Below are 13,293 nucleotides of genomic sequence, written 5' to 3'. Positions count from 1 at the left end.
CATTTTCCCTGCCAGCTTGGGACTCCAGAACCCTGCCTTGTTGAGCCAGACATGCTAGCCTGCTGCAACACAGACCCAGGGTCTGAACCACGCCCCCAAAGCTGCAGATTTTTATCAAAACTGCTCAGCGGGTTTCCTGTCTCTAACAACCAGACACCCAGCTCCCAGTGGGATCCAAACCCCAAAATAAATCTGTTTTACTCTATATAAAGCTAATACAGGGTAAACTCATAAATTGTCTGCCTTCTGTAACACTGATAGAGAATAATGCACAGCTGTTTGCTCCCCCAGGTATTAATCACTTACTCTAGGTTACTTAATAAACAAAAGTGATTTTATTAAGTATAAAAAGTAGGATTTAAGTGGTTTTAAGTAATAACAGACAGAACAAAGTAAGTTACCAAGCAAAATAAAACAAAACATGCAAGTCTAAGCTTAATACATTTAATACAGGTAAATCTCACCCTAAGAAATGTTCCAATAAGCTTCTTTCACAGACTAGACTCCTTCTTAGTCTAGGCCCAATCCTTTCCCCTGGTACAGTTCTTGTTAGTTCCAGCTCAGGTGGTAACTAGAGGTTTTCTCATAACTTCAGCCCCTTTTGTTCTGTTCCACCCCCTTTTATAGCTTTGGCACAAGGCAGGGATCTTTTGTCTCTCTGGATCCCCACCCCTCCTTCTAAATGGAGAAGCAACAGGTTAAACATGAATTCCAGTACCAGGTGACATGGTTACATGTCCTGTGAGACCCCAGCCTCCATTCTTTCCGGCCTGACTCACAGGAAGGCTTGCAAGTAAACAGAGCCATTTACAACCAATTGTCCTGGTTAATGGGAACCATCAAGATTCTAAACCACCATTAATGGCCCACACTTTGCATAATTACAATAGGACCCCAGAGTTAACTTTATATATCTAGTTTTAGATACAGGAATGATACAGACATACAAATAGGATGAACACAGTAGATTATAAGATTTGTAATGATACTTTACAAGAGACCTTTTGCATAAAGCATATTCCAGTTATATGATGTTCACATTCCAAGCATATTTTCATAAAGCATATGGAGTGCAACGTCACAGTTTAGTCTTCAGAAAGGAAAACTAAAGGGGGACCTCATAACAGTCCTCAAATACATTAAGGGCTGCTATAAAGAGGAGTCTGATCAATTGTTCTCCTTGTCTATGCAAGACAGAAGAAGTAGTAATGTGTTTAATCTGCAGTAAGGGTGATTTAAGTTAGATATTAGGAAAAACTTTCCAACTGTAAGGATAGGTAAGCTCTGGAATAGATTTCCAAGGAGGTTTTGGAATCCTTATCATTGAAGATTTCCAAAAACAGGTTAGAGTAAGACAAACACCTGTCAGGAATAGTCTAGGTTTTCTTGGTCCTGCCACAGTGTGTGTGTGCGGGGGGGATGGACTTGATGACTTCTTGAGGTCCCTTCCAAACCTACATTTCTATAATTTCAATATTTTACAAAAGAAGGCAACAGGAAAGCCAAGGAGTCAGCAAGAAAAGCACTGGTAACATGGCTCTGAGCAAAAGCCAAGATAATTTTTTGGGTAAAGTGCTGGCTGGAAAGAGGCTTGGCACTATGATCAAAGAAACTGCCTCCTGCTTGATTCAAGACTGTGTATGTTCTTTATAAATAAACAAGATTTCAGTAAAGAAATACCTGACTCACTCAATTTCTCCTCTTAATGGAAACAACCCACAACACCCCCAAAAGAGAGCACGGACACAGCATCAGAGAATTAAAAAGTTACGACAATACATTAAAGCTTTGGAATTTCATGAATTATAACTTTGCAATTCTATATAGTACCTTTCTTTTGAGGCTGGCTCAATGTCTTACAAACTTTGATTTAGCCTCTTAACCCCCATGTATTAAGGTATTACTTTATCCATTCTCCAGATAGGCAAACTTAGGCACAGAGTAGTTGTGTGACTTGTTCAAAGATACACGGAAAATCATTAGCAGACCTGGAAATAGAATCTGCAAGAGTCTTAACTTCAGTCTTCTGCACTACTCGATGATACCACTTCACCCAAGCTATTTGGGTCAGTGTAACACAAAAACGTGTCATCATGGGGAACCCAACATGTTAAGTTTTGTACTGGGAGAGTTTTATACAGAAAGCAATTTACACAGAAAGGGAGGTTTTAGCTAGGAGCAAGGAGACAACAGTCTTGTGAGTCAGACTATTACAACAGTGAATTTCTAGGGTCAAGGTGAGGTGTGCATTCTGTTCTCTCCTGCTCGGCATCCTTCCTCCATCTCCACACACAACACGCAGTGTTTAACTCTGAATGTGTTGACTGGTTGGAAGTCAATGTTCTCCAGTGGTCTTGAATATTGAATTGTTGTATTGAAGGAGACAGTGTCTTATGCAGATTTTTAGCTGATGATTATATTTAAGTATGTTGTACTGGATGACTTTTAAAGGGAAGGGGAATAGTCGATTTTTTTTAAAGTAAAAATAGTTTGTAGCAAGTATTTTGGGAAATGGCTGTAATGTTTCTAGTAGTGTTATTTATGGTAGGTAATATAAGGATGAAATAGAGTTGTTTTTGTCTTTTCAACAGTTGATAGATGTGGTCAGAGTTAAGATTAATTTTATTTGGTGATGGAGAGAGAGGAAGGCATGGGTGGTGAATTTGGATGAGGCAATGTGGAAAGGGCACATCCATGCCTGATGATTGGAAGAGTTGGGGAAGGACTTAATGAGGGATTCCCTGGCTTTTTTATTCTGTTGATGGAATATTCACTCAAACTGAACAGGTTTCTAACAAAGCTCTTTCTTTAGAGGAATTTCCTACCATTTTAAAATCTTTATTAAAGCTGATAGCTATTCATGTGAATAACTATCAATATAAATATGTATTCTCCCTATCCCTTATAGCAGAGTCTTGAAGTTCCATTTCCCTGGTGCACTCCTTCATGACAACCCCCATTGCACATTTAGATTGTCCATATGCTTGCCCAACCCACACCCATCCTTTCTCACTTCCGTGCTTCCCCCATATCCTGTCCTTGGTCTTCACCAAATTCCCCTATTCAAATTAATCTCTTACACATGGATGTAGTATTGTTTTATATACAGAAACATTTACCAGTTAAATGTGGTGCTGGCTTAGGGGGTATTGTGGGGATCAGGGATATGGAAGCATGTTGAAAAGTGGGGTTTGCGGGCAGTAGGGAGGTGAAGAGAGGCTCTTAGGGGAAGGGAATGAGCATGGATATGGGGGAACATAGATAAGAAGTGCGAGGTTTGAACTAGGGGAAATTTAGATTGGGAGAAAGAGAGCAGGGACACAGCATCAGAGAATGGAATCAGCGGACAGATCTAAGTAGTTCCTTTGGCTAATCTTGGTGAAATCAGTGACATTATAGTGAATAATAGGCCTATATCCAATAATTATTTCTGTGTCTGTGTGTCTGTCTGTCACCAATAGACGTACCTCCACCTCTCTCCTGTTTGGTATATCAGCATCTTCCCCTGTATGATACCCTCCTTTTGCAGCCCACGGGGAATGGCTCTTTCTCTCCATGCTCTTTGACTGAGAGGAATGTGGGGTATCTTAGTTTCAGGCTCTTTACCCTGTAGGCCTCCTCTCTACAAGGTGATATTCTCCTCAAATGGTGCTGGGTGACAATCCCACTCAACCACCAAATTCTTTATAGAACATGATTTAAAACAAAGTGGCTGCCTCAGCAGACCTAGATTTATATCTGGTAAAGGTTAGATTAGATTAGGCTTTCTCAGTTTGTCAGAGAAAAGAAAACATAACATCTTTTGGTTTTTTTTCTGTGACATAACCAGGGTAGAATCTAGACTCCTGAGAAGCTGTCACCCCTCAAACCTGGGGTGCCCTTTACACTGCTTTGCTGTTGTTTCCTCCACTCCTGGACTACTCACAATCAGCCTGTAGCATGTAAATCACTCCCACTTATATCTGTGTGCACTTGCAACCTGCTAGTTGCACCCAGGCTTTTACCAGCCTGAATTATACTGCAGGGTGGACCAAGCACACTCCCAGTCCCAGATGTTTCCCCAAAAATGTGTGCCCTCTCCTGGACAGTATGCACTCATATAAAGTCCATCAATTTATTAATAGAAATGATATGCCAATTCCGGTTATCCCAAATGGAGTTTCCCAAAGACTTTGATTCAAACATACTAGTTTAGATAAAACAATAAAACAAGTTTATTAACTACAAAGAGAGAGATTTTAAGTGAATGCAAGTAATAAGGCATAAAAGTTTGAATGATTAAAAGAAAAATAAAGATAAAATGCAACTCGTGACTAACTTAACCATGTATGTCAAGTATCAGAGGGGTAGCCGTGTTAGTATGGATCTGTAAAAGCAGCAAAGAATCCTGTGGCACCTTATAGACTAACAGACGTTTTGGAGCATGAGCTTTCGTGGGTGAATACCCACTTCATTGGATGCATGTAGTGGAAATCTCCAGGGGCAGGAATATATAAGCAAGCAAGAAGCAAGCTAGAGATAACGAGGTTAGTTCAATCAGGGAGGATGAGGCCCTTTTCTAGCAGTTGAGGTGTGAAAACCACGGGAGGAGAAACTGGTTTCGTAGTTGGCTAGCCATTCACAGTCTTTGTTTAATCCTGAGCTGATGGTGTCAAATTTGCAGATGAACTGAAGCTCAGCAGTTTCTCTTTGAAGTCTGGTCCTGAAGTTTTTTTGCTGCAGGGCCTTAGACACTCCAGTCTCCCAGTATCACCACCAGTCCCACTCGTCCTGGGGATGAATGGTTATGAAAACCAACATCCCAATAAAAGAAAATGGTTCTCTCGATCCCAAAGGACCAAGCCCCAGCCCCAGGTCAATATACACATCAGATCTTACCCACAAATCACGCTGTTGCCAATCCTCTAGAATCTAAAATCTAAAGGTTTATTCATAAAGGGAAAAAGGTAGAGATGAGAGTTAGAATTGGCTAAATGGAATCAATTACATACAGTAATGGCAAAGTTCTTAGTTCAGGCTTGTAGCAGTGATGGAGTGAACTGCAGGTTTAAATCAAGTCTCTGGAGAACATCCCAGGCTGGGTTCTTCCAGGTGTAAGAACCTCTTTGTTCTTACTGTGGAAAATTACAGCAAAATGGAGTCTGCAGTAACATGGGCAAGTTCCTGCACACCCTACTGAGTTACAAGGCGTATCTGCCTCCTCTCAATGGGTCAATTGTGTAGCTGATGGTCCTTAATGGGCCATCAAGCAGGCTAGGCAGAGCTAACACCAACTTGTCTGGGATGTTTCCCAGAAACACAGCACAAATTTGAAATACAGACAGTATAGATCCAATACTTATAACTTCAACTAAAAAATGATACAGACAGCATAATCATAACCAGCAACCCATAACCTGGACTTAGACACCTTATATGACCCACTATACATAAGATTTGGTACCACTACAGGACCTTGGTTGAAAACCATGATCTATATAGTCCCAGTTTATATCAATAACGTCACACCCCCTGCACTTCCACCAATGTAATATATGCCATCATATGCCAGCAATGCCCCTCTGCTATGTACATCGGCCAAACTGGACAGTCTCTACAGAAAAAGATAAATGGACACAAATCAGACATTAGGAATGGCAATATACAAAAACCTGTAGGAGAACACTTCAACCTCCCTGGCCACACAATAGCAGATCTTAAGGTAGCCATCCTGAAGCAAAAAAACTTCAGGACCGACTTCAAAGAGAAACTGCTGAGCTTCAGTTCATCTGCAAATTTGACACCATCAGCTCAGGATTAAACAAAGAGTGTGAATGGCTTACTAACTACAGAACCAGTTTCTCCTCCCTTGGTTTTCACACCTCAGCTGCTAGAAGAGGGCCTCATCCTCCCTGATTGAACTAACCTTGTTATCTCTAGCTTGCTTCTTGCTTGCATATATATACACCTGCCCCTGGAAATTTCCACTACATGCATCCAACGAAGTGGGTATTCACCCACGAAAGCTCATGCTCCAAAACGTCTGTTAGTCTATAAGGTGCCACAGGACTCTTTGCTGCTTTAACCATGTATGTTAAATTCAAAGCAAAGTTTTTCTTACCACATGTTCTCAGTAGTTTTACTGGCCAAACTTCTTAGGCCAGGACCTCTTCTGTGTAATGGCTGCTTCCTTTGTTCCTCCTGGTCCAGGGAATCAATGGACAGAAAGAGAGTGAGCAAAAAGGAGGAGTCCCTTGGGATGTTTCCCCTTTTTATAGTCCTTCCCCATCCTTTGATAATCATCTCCAGCTGGGAACATGCACCAAGCAGTCTCTGTGGATGGGAACCCCATGTTTCTTCCATCTTTTCATCCATTCCCCCTTTCCTGCCCAAAAAATAGCCTTGTTTACAGCTGGCTGAGGCATCAGCTTGCCCTTTTTCTCTGAGAAACTGGTTTGGCCACTCCCCAGACTTGGGACATGTTTTAGTAACACTATACAATGGACTCTTATAACTCTACATACAATGTTGTTATACATATTTTACCAGGACAGTAATGAGTTTTCAAATGATGCATCCCAAGGCATACTTGGTACAAAGATTATTACAATAGTGTGCAAGGGATTAATACAGGTGTGTGACATTCCCCAGGGTACAATCTGGTTTGTTGTGTCCCCTTAGCTCTCCAGCCTGTGATGCTTTTACACTGGTTTGCTGGTGAACAGCAACCCCTCCAGGCTCTGCTCGCACACAGCCATTAACATGTAAAATCACTCCCAGCTGAATACATGACTGTTATGCCATCCATTAATTACATGCAGGATGATACACACATAGCCCCAGCCCCAGCCTTTCTGCCCCAGAAATGTGTGTCTTGTACTGTTCAATACCCTCCTGGACAGTGCAAGCTCATAGATCATCATTCCAGCAATGGGTAATGATTACACACCAGGCTTGTTGACCTAAATGGAGATTCCTAGGCACTTCAACCAAAACACATTAGTTTAAATAAAACAACAAAACGAGTTTATTAGCTAGAGAAAGATAGATTTTAAGTGATTACAAGTGATAAGGCTTAAAAATCAGAATTGGTTACAAAAGAAACAAAAGGATAAATATGCAAGCTAGTTCCTAAACTTTACCAAGGCTAGCAGGTTTAAAAAAGGAGTTTTTCCTCAACAAAAGCTTACAGCTGTTTGTACTGGCTGGAAAATACCCAGTTTAATGATGATGCTTTTGTCTTTCAAGTGATCTAGCTGCCATAAGTAGAGATGGAAAGGAAGAGGTGATGTGGAGGTCACTGTCTCTTATTTTTATAACCTCCTTTCTTTGAGGATTACCCACCACTGGGGTGCAGACAGTCTCCCCTGTATGTGACGTTTGAAGCATCTCCAGCATGAAATGTAAATTGCTGAAGAATGAATAGTTAATCTAGGCGATAGTCTCTGATGGTTTATTTGATTATGCTGATACCTCAGTGTGTCCTTGTTGCTGGAAAAAAAAATTAGTTTAGGACTACTTTTCTAAAATTTGGAGCATGTTACAGCAGTGATACATGGTAAAATCTCATCGCTTCACAAGCAGTGTTGTTCCACATATCTTAACAGGACAGTGATGTTCAGCAGATTGAGTTTTCAAATGATACCTCACAAGGCATACTTTGTACAAAATATATTATAACCTTGTGAAAGTGGTGAACATGGGGTACAGGGTGTCACAAAGGGTATAGTTTTCCACACCATCTCTAGGGTCTAATCCTCTTTTTCTCAAACCAGCATCCTCTTACCCCTTCTGGGATACAGGCTGTATATGGAGACTAATCCCTTCTACTTTTCCAGTGTTTCTCAGATGTTAGTCTATTAACACAATTACAAAGAGTCCCTTTGTCCACAGTTGCATAACCTGGGAAGATCTCTCTCCCCACAAACCAGTCAGTCCAGTCGCCTAAGTTGCCTGTCCACAATTTCATACAAAGCCTGTAAGATCCGGGCTCAGCTATTGGGTTTTAATAATTCTGTTCAGAGTCCCAATGGCTCCATGCTTTGTTTCAGGAGCAGGTGTTTACCCATTGTTTCAAGTTTGTCTGGGTTGTCCGAGCTTCCGAAAGCCAGCTTTCTCCTCAATCCCTACCGCTTATTTTGTGATCATAAAATATAATTGAAATCTTAAAGACAGAGGCCCTGTCCTGTCTGTGATGTTCCATGTACATGATGGCTGTGATTAACTGGTGAAACAGAAAGATATGTGAGGAGAAACAGGACAAAAGTACAAAAAAGGCAGGGGAGCATTTTTTAAATATTTGCTAGCTGCTGCAGAGGAAACATTTTACTTATAAAAATTACAAGAAAAATAGAAATGTCTCTTGAAGAGTTCAGGCATAAAAAGTGGAGCCTAAATTCAATCATTAAAGTATGAAACAAAGAAATTTTAGTTCTGCTTTCAGAGGAAGTCATAACGCAGCCTTAACTGTAGAGTTGCTACTGACGCCTCCATAATACTGTACAATGAGCTCCTGTCTTATGAAATTAGAAGATAATTCACATATGTTGCATAGTTCAATGCATAATTTTTCATGCTGAATGATGTAAGGTATTTATCAAACTGTTTTAATAGATTGGCTCTCTGACTCCACCACCCCACGCTCCACTGCGTATATACTGAGCCTGACAACTGCCTTATAAAAGATTTCCTTACCCAACCTTGTGACTAATGCAGATAATTATTTTTAAAACAACTCTGGATGATGCTGCAGCACATTTGTACGTGCGCACCAAACGGTGTATTCACATTCATCTGGCATTTGTGAACCTCAAGGCACCATATAAATCTTACAGTGCAGCTTTACAAATACTTGGTACGGCTAGTGCATCATTAGGGAGCTTGCCTGCCGGGTCAGGATAATCAGAGGTATAAAAGAGCCAGTTTAAAATAAATAGATAAAAAATAAACATTAAAGGGATCTAATTTCATGGCACATTATCAACCAACTCCTGTATTCTTCCAGCCCCTGGAGGTCTGTGTGTTTTGCTTAGTGAAGTCATCTTTTTCCTTTTAAAATCCAATTGAATAAAGCTGGATGGTGGCATGGCCAATTTCAGAAAAAAAATCTGAGTTAATGAAGGGCTCATGAAAGCAAGAAGCTAATATCATTGGCCTAAGTCAGGCACATCATGGGTAGGCACAAGACAATTGGGCGATTTGGCCAGGGGGCTGGTCCTTGTCATGGGCTGCAGGGCTAGTCACTAAAATTCTCTCTTGCAGAGTCCCTATTTTGATCACCAGGAGGCGCTGAGAGCCCAATTCATCCCTGTGCTGGTACAGAGCCCAGCACAAGGGCTGAGGGGAAGGACTTGTAGCCTTCCAAGACCCCGATCCAGGGGCAGCTGGGGGCTGGATCAGTCCGCGACTTAGACAATATTGTCAGTCCTATGACTTTATAAATCATGATTTTGTGGGGGGCTTGTCTTTTGGGATTTGATTAAAAATCATGAGATTAAAAAAATGAATTTCTTGGCTTTTGGGTCTGGTCCTTATGCTTTGCTGATTTATGGACTGCTCTAACCACCTCCCACCTCCTAGTCCCAAGTCCCTCTGCAGCCAGCCTTACTCTCCTCCCTGCTCCTGTCACCCACCCTTCCCTCTCTCTCCCGTATGTCCCCTCCCCCACCTCTCCTTCCCTACCCCCCCCCAGTCTCTCTTCTCTTTTCATTCTTCTTTTCCTATTGCTCCTATTGACTCAACTGCTTCCCAGCACTCCCCCTCACCTCTAAGCCTGCTGGACCCCTCCCTGTGGTATTCATTGAATTAATTAAAAAGTATTAATTGAAAATAAATTAACACTAATAATCTCTCTCTCTCTGGCCCCATGCTGAACATTCAAGTAAATTCACCATCTTGTATCCATAACCTATATATCTTGATCTCTTTACCCCAGTCCCTTCTGATTTTATCTTCACTTGTCATCTCATGTCCTCAGTTCGACTGTCAGCTCCATGGATCCAGGAATATCTCTGTCATAGGGCTGAGATGCGCCTGCCAAACTTGGGGTGCCAGGACACAGTGATGTGCCCGCTCTGCTTTTTGTCATTTGCACATGGCCAGGAGGTCGCAGCTGTTCCTTTCAGATGCAGACTGTCATTGTTGCTCTTGTTGCCTCAGGACTAAACTACTGTAGGACACTCCACATGGGGCTTACCTTCAAAACCATCTGGAAACTGAAGCGAATGCAGAACATGGCAGCCTATTCGCTAAGGGGAGCATCTCATGAGGAGTATATTGGCAGTTCTCTATGAGCTGTGCTGGCTGCCTGTGTGTTTCCAGATGGAGTCTGAAGTGTTTGTTTTGGTCTATAAAGCTGTAAATGACTTAGGACTTACCTACCAGGCAGTTTGCCGCTCTCCCCAAGCTGCAGCTGAGACCAGCAGAGGTGCTGGAAATGAATTCCTACTGGGGTAAATGAAAAGGGGCTGCTGGACTGTCATTCTCTGGGAGGCCTCCTGGCTTTGGAATCACTCCCCTCCCTTGGTTCAAACTCCCCTGGATCTCGTGACATTCATGGCATGCCACAGAGCTTATCCTTTTAACCCAGGCATTTGAAAATGGGCAGGGGTGGGTGGGAGTAAGCAGAGGAATTGTTGGAGGGAGTGAGGTATTTGATTTCTGAAGTTACCTGGCTTGGTGGTGGTGGGGGTTATGTTGAACTCTACTGCTGCATGTAGTGTGGTGGTTGTGATGCATTTTTAAGCTATGTTAGTGCCACCTAGAGCATACGGATAGGTGTCCATTTATCATTTGTACAGATCTAAATAAATGAATTAATACCAGAGAGAGCTGTCCCATCGGCCTAAAAAGTCCACCTCTGCAAGAGGCAGTAGCTATGTTGGCGGGAGAAGTTCTCTCACTGACATAGTGCTGTCCACACCAGTGCTTAGGTTGGTGTAACTTATGTTGCTCAGGGGGGTGGCTTATCCATATCGCTGAGCAACACAAGTTACACAGAAGTAAGTGGTTGTATAGACCTGGTGTAGAAGTCAGGTATGTGAAGCAGGGAGTAGGTAGGAAAGCTCTGTTAACGGTTACAGAAATATTATGCATAACCACTGACTGCCTGAATTATTCAAAATTGTGTGGATCCAAATGGAAGGAAGAGTAAAAGCCAGGCAGTTACTATTCCTATAAGCCCAGCTTCTACCCCTAGCCAAATAATGGAACAAATATCAGGTGGGAGGGGGGAAATTGCTAAGTATTTAGAGGAGAATGATGTTCCTATTACGCCTCTGGCGTTTAGGGCAGTGACGAAGCTCCTCCATTCCTCTCTGTTTCTGGCAAGTCTTTCAATGCTTCCCCAGCTCTGCCCCAGGTTTTTCAGCGTGGCTTCCACAGCTCTTTGCCATGTTGTTTTCGGGCGGCCTCGTTTTCACTTACCTTCAGGTGTCCATCTTATTGCCACTCTAGTGATGGAATCTGTTTCCATCTGAAGCACATGATCAATCCATCTCCAACACCTCCTGGCAGTGATGGTGCTCAGAGCCTCTTGTCTGCACTGCGTCAATAGATCTTGGTTTGAGATTGTTCTGGGCCAAAAGATATGGAGGATCTTTCTGAGGCAGGTTGTATGGAATGAAGACAGCTTGGACGTGTCATACTTTCTCCTTCCCCAGCATTCTGGACTATAAAGTAGTATTGAAAGTACGCAGTTCTCATAAATCTTGAGTTTGGTTTTGGTGTTGTATTTTGATGATTTCCTGACTGTATTTAAGCTCCTGAAGGTGTTCCTGACTTTACTGATTTTGTTCCGGATGTCCTGGCTTCTTCCACCGTCCTGGCTGATGGTGCTGCCCAAGTATGTGAATGTTCCTACATTGGTGAGAACATAATCCTCTATCTGTACTGGTGATGGTGAGGCAATATTAAAGGTCATGATATCTGTCTTATTGCGGTCGATTTTCAGTCCAATTTGCTGGCTGAATGCATTGAGTTGAGTTGTTTTTTCTTGTATATGGTGTAGGGTATGTGATAGGAGAGCGACATCATCTGCAAAGTCTAGGTCTTCAAGGAATGAGAAGAGTGTCCATTTAATGCCTCTTGGCATGTCTTCTGTTGTACGCTGCATTACCCTGTCGATGGCAATGTTGAAGAGGATTACAGACATGACACACCCCTGACGTACTCCTGTTTTGACTTCAAAACTGAGCTCACTGTGATCAACACTGTATGTAAAGTTGAAATAGAAGCTTTTGATTATACGGAAAGCCATATTCCATATGCCCACAGAATGTGCCATCGGCTGCTCCTGTGAATGCTATCAAAAGCCTTCTCAAAGTCTATGAAATTTATGTAGAGTTGCTGTTGCCATTCTAAGCATTCTTCTATTATGTTACATAAAGTGAAGATCTGATCTGTGCATCCACACCCTTTCCAAAAACCAGCTTGCTCTTTTCTGAGAATGATGTCAACTGCCTCTGATATACCCTGGACTATGATCTTACACAATACTTTGCTTGGCACAGATAAATTGTGATACCATGCCAGTTATTACACTGAGAGTTCCTTTCTTTGGTATCTTCACTATAATCCCATTGGTCCACTTATCTGGCACTTGTTCCCTTTCTCAGACTGATGTAAATAGAAGGGCCAGGATAGATGCTGCTAACTCAGGATTCACCTTGAGCAATTCTGCATTCAAATTATCCTTGCCAGGAGCTTTCCCATTTTTTAAGGCTTTGATGGCTTGAATGATCTCTGCCTTTGGGGGGAAGGGATAGCTCAATGGTTTGAGCATTGGCCTGCTAAACCCAGGGTTATGAGTTCATTCCTTAGAGGGGGGCATTTACAGATCTAGAGCAAAAATCTGTCTGGAGATTGGGCCTGCTTTGAGCAGGGGATTGGACTAGATGATCTCCTGAGGTCCCTTCCAACCCTGATATTCTATGATTCTTAGTTGGGGTGTCTGTGTTAATATCAAGATCTTCTTCTGGATGTTTGCTTCCTCTTTAGGTGGCTCCCTGTTCAGCAATTCTTTGAAATGCTCTGTCCAGCTTAATTCTTGTTCTTTTTCAGTTGTTAGTAGGTATCCTTGTTTGTTCCTGATGAGTGTTTATTGGTCTTCCATTTACCACTGATAAGCCACGTCATTTTGTAGACGGTTCCTTGTATACACCACATTAAAAGGTATTACGTGTGCAGTATTATTATTTACATTGCATGTGTGTAGGTATGTATAGATGTATGAATAAAGTGTTGGGAAGTTATGTTAAGTGAGTATATTATGGTCTCCCCACAGTTCCGTTCATCCATGTCAGGTATCTCTCAACA

This window comes from Mauremys reevesii, linkage group 2, assembly GCF_016161935.1.
Source record: "Mauremys reevesii isolate NIE-2019 linkage group 2, ASM1616193v1, whole genome shotgun sequence".
Classification (NCBI taxonomy): domain Eukaryota; kingdom Metazoa; phylum Chordata; order Testudines; family Geoemydidae; genus Mauremys; species Mauremys reevesii.
Note: the sequence above shows the minus strand (reverse complement) of the source record.